Raw genomic sequence first — 8,201 nt, 5'->3', positions numbered from 1 at the left:
GGTCTCCTTGAGCAAGCTTCAGGGCTTGTTAAGGACTGCTGAGAGCAACCTCAAGGATAAATATGTTGCATCACCTCCCACTCCAGCTGCTGCCCCTGTCTTGGCAATAGAGCAAGGGAAGGGTAAGAAGAGGAAGGCCTCCTCAAGGGGCCACCACAAGGGAAAGTCTCAACATGGCACCTCTTCTAGTGGAACCAAAGTTGGTTCTGCCAAACCCAACTCAAACCCCAAGGAGGCAAAGTTCCACCACTGCCACAAGATAGGGCATTGGAAGAGAAGCTGCCCAGAATATCGGCAGGCCATCAAGGATGGAAAGATCAAGCCATCTTTCGCAGGTATTTACACAATTAAATCTAATAGTTTATCACATGCTACTTCTTGGGTTCTTGATACATGATGTGGTTTTCACATATGTTCTGATTTGCAGGGACTAAAAGGAAATAGGGATGTGGAGCGTGGAAGGATGAATCTGATCATGGGAAACAGAAGATCGTCGCATGTGACCAAGATTAGAGTTTATTCCTTAGTGCTTAGTAATGGTTTAGATTTAAATTTGAATAATTGTTGCTATTCGCAAGATATGGCTAGAAACATCATTTCATTTCATGGTTTATATAAACAAGGTTTTAGATACTCATTTGATAATGAAAAGGGTTCTATTTACGCTTATTTTAATAATGTTTTATATTTTGAAGCATTGCCTTGTAATGGAATATATGAAACTGTGATGGTTGTAGACAATTTAGGAAATGATGTGTTGTGTGTGGATTCTTCCAATAGTATGGATAAAGCATGCTTGTGGCATTGTCGTCTAGGACATGTCAACAAGAAACGCATAGCCCAACTCCAAAAGGATGGAGTGTTGGAGTCATTCGACCTTAGGGACGATGACGTGTGCGAGTCTTGTTTACTTGGAAAGATGACCAAGTCACCCTTCACTGGTACTTGTGCAAGGGGTGAGGGTTTATTGGATCTCATACATACAAATGTATGTGGACCCTTTAGATCCACCACGAGGGATGCGAATCGCTTCTATGTGACTTTCACAGATGATTATAGCAGATATGGGTATATCTACTTAATCAAGCACAAGTCAGAAACCTTTGAAAAGTTCAAAGAGTTTAAACAAGAAGTGGAGAATCAGTTGGGCAGGAAAATCAAGATGCTTCGATCTGATCAAGGTGGAGAGTACCTAAGTCTTGAGTTCCACGACTACCTCAAGGAATGTGGAATAGTTTCACAATTGACGCCACCTAGGACACCACAATTAAATGGTGTAGCTGAGACGTAATCGAACCTTGCTAGACATGGTTCGTTCCATGATGAGTCGTGCTTCACTACCTATCTCATTCTGGGGGTATGCCTTAGAGACTGCCGCCCATATCCTTAACTTAGTACCTACAAAGAAAGTTGCCAAAACACCTCACGAGATGTGGACAGGGAATGCTCCCTCGTTGGCACATATCAAGGTTTGGGGTTGCGAGGCTTTCGTAAGACGAGATACTCACGACAAGCTCGAACCTCGTAGTGAGCGATGTATTTTCATCGGCTACCCACAGAAATCCTTTGGATATCTCTTCTACAGACCGAGTGACAATATAGTCTTCGTTGCGAGGAGAGGGGTTTTCCTAAAGCGAGAACTCATAAGCCAAGGAGACAGTGGGAGGCAGATCGATCTTGAAGAGCTTCAAGAGTCGAGCGATGAAGGAACCTCTAACACTGGCACTCAACCCGAGGAGGAAACTCCAGTTGAACCGATTGACGAGTCCTTACCTCTTAGACGTTCCGAAAGAGTTAGTGTTCCACCCCAGTTTTATGGTTTTCATATTACTGTGGAAGGGGATACGTTCATTAGTGATAGTACACTAGTGAATATGGACGAACCTAACAGCTATAAGGAAGCCATGGCAGGCCCAGAGTCTGCGAAGTGGAAAGAGGCTATGGATAGCGAGATCCAATCCATGTATGACAACCAAGTTTGGAATTTGGTTGACAATGTACCAGGTCGTAAGACGATCGGGTGCAAGTGGATCTTCAAGAAGAAGACTGACGTAGATGGGAACGTGCACACTTATAAGGCGCGATTGGTTGCGAAGGGTTTCACTCAAACTCCTGGAGTTGACTACGACGAAACTTTCTCACCAGTTGCGAAGATAAAGTCTATCAGGGTAATACTGGCCATTGCTGCATTTCATGACTATGAAATATGGCAGATGGATGTCAAAACCGCTTTCCTTAATGGGAAGTTGGCTGAGGATGTTTACATGGCTCAGCCAGAGGGTTTTGTCAATGCGAAGCATCCCAATAGAGTGTGTAAACTTGAGAAGTCTATTTATGGACTTAAGCAAGCGTCTCGCAGATGGAATCTTTGTTTCGACGATAAGGTCAAAGAGTTTGGTTTTCTGCGAAGCGAAGATGAATCTTGTGTGTATGTCAAAGCCAGTGGGAGTGTAGTAAGCTTCCTCGTATTGTATGTCGATGACATACTACTCATAGGAAACGACATCTCGACACTGCAGGAGGTTAAGTCCTGGCTCGGGAAGTGCTTTGCTATGAAGGACCTCGGAGAGGCTTCCTATATTCTGGGAATAAGGATAGTGAGAGACAGAAGTAAGAGACTAATAGGACTTAGTCAGAATACTTATTTGGACAAGGTACTAAAACGTTTTAGTATGGAGAATTCGAAGAAAGGGGAGTTACCAATCCAGAGTAATGCCAAGTTGAGTAAGACTCAGAGTCCGAGTACTGAAGTCGAGATAGCAGAGATGAGCCGAGTACCATACGCTTCCGCAGTTGGCTCAATCATGTATGCTATGAATTGTACTCGCCCTGATGTAGCCTTCGCTTTGAGCATGGTCAACATATATCAAGGGAACCCTGGCAGAGCGCATTGAATCGCAGTCAAGAACATTCTTAAGTACCTTCGGAGGACCAAGGAATGGTTTCTAGTCCTCGGTGGGAGTGATGACTTAAAGGTGCGAGGGTACAGCGACGCCAGCTTTCAGACCGACAGGGACAACTATCGTTCCCAGTCGGCCTGGGTCTTTACCCTCAATGGAGGAGCAGTAACTTGGAAGAGTTCCAAGCAGGAAACTGTAGCTGATTCAACGTGCGAATCAGAGTACATTGCAGCAAGCGAAGCGTCAAAGGAGGCAATATGGTTGAAGAACTTCATTGGAGACCTTGGAGTTGTGCCAGCCATAAAGGAGCCCATGGAGATTTTCTGTGATAATGAAGGAGCGGTTGCCTTGACCAAGGAACCAAGAGATCATGGTAGATCTGTACATATCAACAGAAAATATCATTTTATTCGACATCGGGTGGAAGAGGGACTCCTCGTAGTGAAGAGGGTATCGTCAGAAGATAACCCAGCAGATCCGCTTACGAAGGGACTGAGCAGGGTTAAGCATTTGCAGCACGCTAGGAGCATTGGGCTGAAGGACGATATTAGTTTTGCTTAGATAGTTTGGAAACGTGTAATAGATAAGTTGTTATTAACATTTGATGATTAAATAAAGGAGTATTATTTATTAGTAATGTTACTGTCTTATGTTAATCTTTTACCTATTGTTTCATTTTGCATGTTTTGACTTCCTGGATAATTAAGTTATTTGATAATAATCAAATTATTCGAACGGTCCACAGTCGTTCATATGTTGGAAGTAGATATGAATGAAGACTGTCATGAATTGGTGTGTAGATTGTCAAAGTGTATTAGACATGGCAAAGGTTTGCTACAACGTTCATGAGTGCTTATGAACTTGATTTGAGCATTGGAATAAACCCGCACTTGCCGGAATCACTTCATGGAATTTATCACGAGTGATCGCAAGATGGTAATATCATATGGTCTTAAAACCAAGATATATGGTTTATTGTTTGTTAATTGGTTGTGCATTGATAATGCGTAAACGCATCAGTAACTTGATGTTATAAAACACATTATTGTGTATGATTTGATTAATGGATAGTAAATGCATATAAGTCGAAGTTTATCTGTTCCTTTTATCCTAAGAGGGTAAAAGCGATATCAGGGCCCCTCGATGATTTGATTTGACTTATGTGCCGGGCCCGGTCAGGACTGAATTGATGTGTTCAATTAAGTTCTATGTCAAATGAATCTGAGATCAAGAAACCAATTGCTGGACAATAAGTACGGAAATGTTACATGTAATTGTCCACACGATATCTAGAACAGAGGATTATACGATCCCTTATCTGAAGGACAAGTTACTGATAAGATCAGAGTTTGACAGCGTCTTTGAGAGCTACGATTGCTAATCGGATTGTGCTTGCATTTATAGTTACTAGACTTATCCAAGTGGGAGACTGTTGGATTAGTGTCTAAGCCTGTAACTATATTTGGTAAGTACTTGACCCGGTTGTGCATGGTCCTTTTGGGTTGCCTTCACCATAGCAACTTGACAGAGTGATTTATAAAGAGAGAAGAGATTATTATATTAATATATTATGAGAATAATATATTAAAGGAATAATAATATTATTTAATTAATATTAGTCATAAATTAATTAGGAATTAATTTGGTGACTAAAAGAGGTTATTTGAATAAAAGGGCTTAAACTGTCAAATGTGTGATAGTTGAGTTTTGGGCTATGAATCCTTATAGATCTTAGGGTGGCCGAATTTAGGGTTAAGATATCCTTGAATTCGTCCAAGCCTCATATCTAGAAGGATCTTTGGATTGCTTAGGGCCTAAGTTATTCAATTAGGGTTAAGGATGTAACCCTAGTAGCTCATAGTATAAAAAGACCCTTAGGGTTGGAGAAATTGGATACCTTGCTTCCTTGGGAACCCTAGAGCCGATTTCTACACCTCTCCTCTCTCTCCAAATCATCCTCTTGCTAGTTGGTGTTTGTAAGCCATTAGAGGAGTGACAATTGTGACTCTAAGCTCCAAGAACAAGAAGATTCAAGCAAGCAACTTAAGGTATTCTTCTAGATCTCATTTCATATGTTATGATTCAATTGTTTACACTAGATCTAGCATTGTAAGCCTTGGATACATTGCATGTTCAATTAGAGAAACCTAGATCCAAGCATTAGGGTTTGCATGTGCACATAGGAAAGTTCTTATGGCTCAAACCCATCACATATTCTATAGCAAGATCATATGAAGTTGACTCAAGCATCTGTTTTGATAAAGGATCTGATGGCTCAAAAGCTTCATCGTCATTAACATTTGTTGTATTTCCCCCCAATTTTCCTTCATTCTCTCTCACACACCCTTCTAACATGTCTGTATTCATCAAAACCATTTGTAACTGCTGCTCTAAAGCTTCCTTTTCGTATTTCATCTCTCTTAAACCTTTCAAAACATCTTCTTCTCTCTGCCTCAACACCGCTTCAGCAATAAACATCCCTTCCATTTCAACCTCCCTGTTCTTCCTCAATGCTTCAACATCAACATGAACAGTTACCACCAGTTTATTGATGGCATTCCGCTTGAAAACCTCGCATGGATCCTCCGTGGTTGATCCTAACCGCTGTGGGGGAGACGATGACAGAATCCTTCCACTGCCGGAGGCATTCCCATATGGTGATGGCGGATAAGACCTTGGTGGAATCGTTGGTTGTATAGACTTCGCTGAAACCGAACCAGAAGACGATGCATTGGAAGATACAGATGGATTGTAATTAGGGTTTGGAGTAGGGTTTGTAGGGTTTGGTCGTCGTTGAGAGTATAAAGGGGGTCGCTACCAAAATAATGACTCAAATTACGAGCTAATTCAACCAGGTTAGAGCTTGGATAAACCCAATTTTGCAGGTAAGGGAAGGAAACCAATCCCGATGGATTAACAAAAAAGTGTTGGTCTTTGATGATCATATCACGTGTGGGGTTCACGAAGACGAAAAGCGGATGACGAGGGTAAGTCTCCATGAGCCAGATCACGACGAGGATATTGTAGGTGGCGTTCTGAAACACCATCGAAACTGTGTCGTCGGGTTTCTTCCATGAGGGGGAGGGGTTTCTTCATTGAGGAGGGCATTGTAGAACGCAATCGGTTTATTTAAAACGAGTTAAGATAAATGTACTACACGTGGCCATTTCATTAAATGATCTGGCACCGACATTTTCCTTCGTGTCATGTATACTACCTTTGAACCCGGTTTTAGGTAACATAAGGGTATTTTAAAACAGGGAAATGTAAGTTCATTCCCTTAATATGCAAAAAAAATAGTTTAGTGACCTTTTAAAACAAACACGATAAGTTTGATGGGCTAATACGATATTTACCCAATATAATTGTATCCAATTTACCAACAATTTTGTTTTCGGTTCTAATATACCATCGATTACGTAGACACAACCGGTGACATGGACTTCACGTGGGTTGGTAACCGTCTATCACCGATATCAATGATATAATAAAACCAAAAAAAAAAAGTTTGATGACCAATTAGGTGTAATTAAAACTTTAGTGACCTAATGGGTAAATTTTGTGTTATTGGTTGCCATTTTGGATCATTTTCCCAATATTCAATCGTAAATTTAAATATATGAAATGTAAAATTGTAAATTTTCCAACCTTCTAAAATAAATATTCAATCATGCATTAGTTAATATTTGAAAACGTTTTATTCTTCGAAAAACTAGATTCAATGCAAAATTGCATATTTTTTTCATTAATCTTATAAATATTAATGTGAATACATGAACATATCCATTTCGTAAATCACTCGATATCTTCATATACTATTTATTTTATCCAATTTTTTAACAATGAAATTTTTAAAAATAATTTATTTAAGTAAATACTGATTTTTTTATTTATCCATATACTACCATTTATTACTTACCAGCTAGACTGCTTAACTAGCTATCAATGTTCAACATTATTTAAATTTAATTTAACCTACACAAATCATATATCAGGTCATTAAAGTCTAATTATAAAATAATTCTTTAAATTTATTTCCATAGTATACTTTTTACAACTAATTCATACATACGAATACAAACATTAGCATTCATATTCTCAATATAGCTGAAGGTGATAACTTATTTTAACTAAATTGAAAAAGTCAAATTCTAGATCCAATGAAAAAGACAAATTCGAGTCATAGACTTGATCTATAATAAGTTTGATCCTAATTGGCAACCAAACAATCCAAAATAATATTCGTAAGCAAACATCATAAGATATTATGTCATATCCAAATCACAAACACCATTTTTGTAAGGGACATTAAAAATATATCAAAGTACATTGCCTAATACAACAACCTAAGAACCAAATGTCCTTAACTTATTTTAAATAACATATAATTCTAATATTTAAGCTATGTAATTAAATTCCTATGCAATGCTTGGGGATTTGCCTAGTTATTGTTGTTGTTATTATTACTATTATTATTATTATTATTATTATACTATAAAAGAGACATTTTTGCTTTCACTACATGTATTTGAAACTCTCATGACTTTTCAGTGTATTTTTGATAATAATTATAAATTAGTTAATATTTTTAAATAAGTACAAAATCTAAATTATAATCCTAAATTAACTAAACTTTAATATTAAAATATCATCTTTTATTTCTATTATAGAATTATGTCAACTTTTAAGATATTATACTTAAGTTATTAGTTTGCATATATTTTTTTATGTAAACCATTGTCATTTTAAAGTCACAACTTTTAAATAATTTATATTAAATTTTCAAAATTTTAATCTAAATATAACATTAAAAGGTTAACTTGAATCAAAATTTCAATTAACCTTAAAAGAAAATTCCAAAGATTATTTGTAAATAGTCAAAAGTTATAAATTGTGGTTTTAAATGCAAAACCTAAATTGTAATCCCAAATTAACTAAAAATATTTCCATTTTTTATAATTATTAAGAGTTTCCAAATAGATAGCCTAAAAATAAGACCAAATTCTATAAAAAAATCATTGTAGATTGGATTTTTTTTAACCGCGTAAAGAATTTTTTCTAGATTAACCATTGAGCTCGTTTGTATTTTTTTCAAAAGACCACTTTGCATTTTTTTTCTTTTGAAAGAGAAAATGGTGCAAATGGGAATCAAACCCATATTGATAGGAAGAAAATCACGTGTTTTAACTACCTGAACCACACAACATATATCACTCTACATTTCCTATGTTAGAAAGTTACAAATAACAAACAAAAAATTATTCGAATCAATGAAAGATGTATACAACTGTAAACCCTAAC

General features: G+C 37.4%; 1 pseudogene; it reads right to left on the bottom strand.

The window, feature by feature from the left end:
• Window positions 1-5,060: 5,060 nt before the first annotated feature.
• Window positions 5,061-6,108, bottom strand: LOC145121322 (protein ELC pseudogene; annotated as a pseudogene).
• Between the last annotated feature and the right edge of the window lie 2,093 nt (window positions 6,109-8,201).

This window comes from Lactuca virosa, chromosome 6 (assembly GCF_052849685.1).
Source record: "Lactuca virosa cultivar CGN04683 chromosome 6, Lactuca_virosa_CGN04683_v6, whole genome shotgun sequence".
Taxonomy (NCBI): Eukaryota; Viridiplantae; Streptophyta; class Magnoliopsida; order Asterales; family Asteraceae; genus Lactuca; species Lactuca virosa.
The sequence above is the reverse complement of the archived record's forward strand: the minus strand, read 5'-3'. Positions and strand labels throughout refer to the sequence as shown.